Raw genomic sequence first — 3,456 nt, forward strand, 5'->3', positions numbered from 1 at the left:
AAATGATGGATCCAGAGATCTTAGGAGTTTCTTCACAACTTCATGGTAAGTGATGTCTCGAGCTCCCAATGCTAGCAGTTAATTTAAGATGTGAGTGAGGCGATCAAAGGTATCTTGGCAGCTTCCATTGTCAAGCCTCTTGAAGCGATTGAAGAGATTGCGAAGAACATCAACACGAGAGTCACACTGAGTTGAGATTCCTTCATTGACTTTGGACAGCCTATCCCAGTTAAGCTTAGTTGTGCCCAAAGCACTTACTCTGCCATACTGACCTTTGCTCACATGGCCACAGATGATATTCTTCGCTTGAGAATCAAGTTGCTGGAATTTTTTCACATCAGCGGCAGTGATGTTAGCAGTGATGGAGGGAATACCATGTTCCACAATGTACCAGAGATCATTGTCAATTTCCTGAAGATGCATCAGCATCTTGGTATTCCAGTAGGGAAACTCCTTTCCTTCAAAGGTAGGACATCCTGCAGTAACCTTGATCATACCTGAAGTCGACATAACTTAAACTCCAGGTGGTTAAACTAAAATCACACAGAACAAGGGAGTACGTGCAGCGGAAATTCCTCACTGATGAATTACGTGCAGCGGAAATATTGCAGGATCAGAAGTGCAAAGACTACTACAACAGATTACTAGGTGAAGATTATGAGAATCGGTTTGCACAGTACGCAGGTATGCAGAACGCAGGTGAAGATTAACTTGAATGAAGAACTTGAGGTTGAGGAAATTCAGAGTAAGTGTTCAGACAAATTCTTCAAGAAGCATAGACGAAAGTCTTCAACATACAATTTTGAGGAAATGAAAGAGTTGAAGAAATAGAACCCGTAGCTTGATGAAGACAGTTGTTGATGACCCAATTCCAACTATTGTGACAGTTGTACGTCTGGTTTGGAGCGGCTTGGTATTGAAACCAAAGGGCACACAGTCCCTACCATATTATCCTTGAGCTAAGGACACACAGTCCTTTCCCAACACTCGTGGTAAGTCTTCAGGGTAGACTTCCATACCCTCACAAACTCGGTCAGCCGGCGATCCACAATTGACTGCTGGATGCTCTAGACCGTGACGCCTAACCGTCTAGAGGATGCACAGTCCTCAAAGGTAAAAGGCTTTAGTTCCACACACAAACAAATTCTTAAGTGATGCTCAATCACTTGGTTTTTGGTTTGTGGTTTGGTGTTTGGGGTATTTCCTCACTTGATGATTTACTCTCGAAAACTCTGAGGAATTTGTGTTGCTCTAAATGACAAGTGTAAGTTTCTCTCGGAGCAGCCAACCAGCTAGTGGTTGTGGGGGGCGGCTATTTATAGCCAGGGATCACCCCGACATGATTTTACATAAATGACCTTAAATATTGTGACCATTGGTGTGGATAAGATCAGTGAGGTGGCGCGTGTCGCAACAACGGTCGGAACTTTCAACTGTGGAAGTCCTCATGTCTCTCATATTCCTCACTCTGAAGATTTAGGAGGTCTAGGCTTGGGTTGAGCATCATGAGGAAATTCATTTCGTAGTATTACCTCGACCCCCTTTAACAACACGGTGTCCCTATGACTCAAGAGTAAAGAAAATTAAATAAAAATAATAAATCTTCACGCTTCAAAGTCTTCAGACATTATTTCTTCATGAACCACCAAATTCCTCATCTTCAATATCTTCATGAGGAATATCAATTTCATCGCAATTTCTTCACGATCGAAGTCTTCAAGGTAAGACCAAAATCTTCAGCCGAAGAGATACATTTTTAGGTGTCGGTATTCATCATATAACCCAATATCCTCAGTGACTTATAGAGCCTGTGTACACTTATAAACACATTAGTCACTTAACCTATAAGTCTTCAAACCACCAAAATCACTAAGGGCACTAGATGCACTTACAAGTATTCTTGAGTTTGTCATCCTGCAGATGAATTAGTAGAGCTTACCATCTCATATGCTTCAGACTTGAAGAATATGATTTCAATTTCATTAGATAGGAATTTCATCTTAAACAGTAATTTTGAGGATGTGTGAAGTGTTATCATTTCATCAATTCTAGCTTCCGTCCAATCAAGCATTTTCCTCAGATCTCGAGCAAATTCTTCAGATGATGATTTTCATCTAGAGACCTGACCTAAATAAGTGATTAGTTCAACTTCTTCACCACCCACATCTGAAGGGGTGGCAAAGAGTTCATCATCCTGCGAGCACCATATGAGAAAGGGGGCATTGAAGCTAATGCATTTCATTTTAGAGTAGGGGGGTTAGAGTACTCAAATGAATAGGTAGAGTAGTTCTTTGAGGATTTATGAATATAATGATTTGAGGAATAGTGCTCATATTCATAACCCCTGTAATTTCCCTGCATATTAGAAGCATTAGCACGAGTATGAGCATAATATTGACCAGTTGAGGATTTTGATTCTCTTGAAGACTTTGGTCCACCCGAGGAATTTGATCTGGGGTTCAGTTTCTTCACACGTGGTTTCAGGAGGACATTCACCTGAAGATTTTCCAAGCAACTTTTGGGGACCCAGATTTTCCTCAGGGGTGGTCCATTCCTGTAGTTAGTTCCAACATATCGTGCAAATAGTTCACCAGATTGATTTTTGAACAGTTTATAGTTGGAGTCAAGTGACTCATTTGAGGAATAGGATAATTCACATGCAAAGCCTGTTAGAGTAGATGGATCAACACAGGGTCCTTTAGCAGCAACCCACGAGGTTTTGGGATACTTCTCAGGTTTCCAGTATGATCCATTAGCATTCAATTTCATCTCAAAGGCAATTCCTTCTTTCCTCACGTTCCTGTTCAAAATCTACTTTTTGGGCACATCACAAAGGGTTTGATGTCCTTTGAGACTTTTGTATATGCTTGTCACATACAATTCCTTCATTCCTACATTTTCGTCAGTAACACTTGTGGTTTCGTCAAGTGAGGAATTTGATACCACGGGAGGAGTTGAAGAATTTGTAGATATAGAAGCATTTGATGATTGTGGTGAAGAATTGGCATTTTCACGCTCTATGCATTTGAGACATGGTGGAGTGAATTCAACCTGAGCGGCATTGATATGTTGGGCAAGCAATGAATCATTTTCCATTCGAAGATCATCATGAGACATCTTCAACTTCTCAAGATCAAGTTGCATTTGAAGAAATTCATAGAAAAGTTTCTCATGATCAGTCAAGAGTGTTCCCTAACGATCTTGAAGACAATAAAATCTAGACTGAATAATTTTCACATCTTCGGTGAGGATTTGAGTACGATTCATTTCATCATTCAACAGATCATTGCTTCTGTCTAGCAATTTTTGAAGCTTTCCAATGGCACTTTGTTGTTTACTTGCAATGTTGGCAAGTTTATTGTAACTGTTTTTTTATATTCATGAGGCTCACAGTCAATTGAATCATAGGAGGAAGTATCATTTGGTACCTTTGAACCGATTGCCATGAAGCAATAG

Source organism: Hordeum vulgare, chromosome 6H (assembly GCF_904849725.1).
Source record: "Hordeum vulgare subsp. vulgare chromosome 6H, MorexV3_pseudomolecules_assembly, whole genome shotgun sequence".
Lineage (NCBI taxonomy): Eukaryota > Viridiplantae > Streptophyta > Magnoliopsida > Poales > Poaceae > Hordeum > Hordeum vulgare.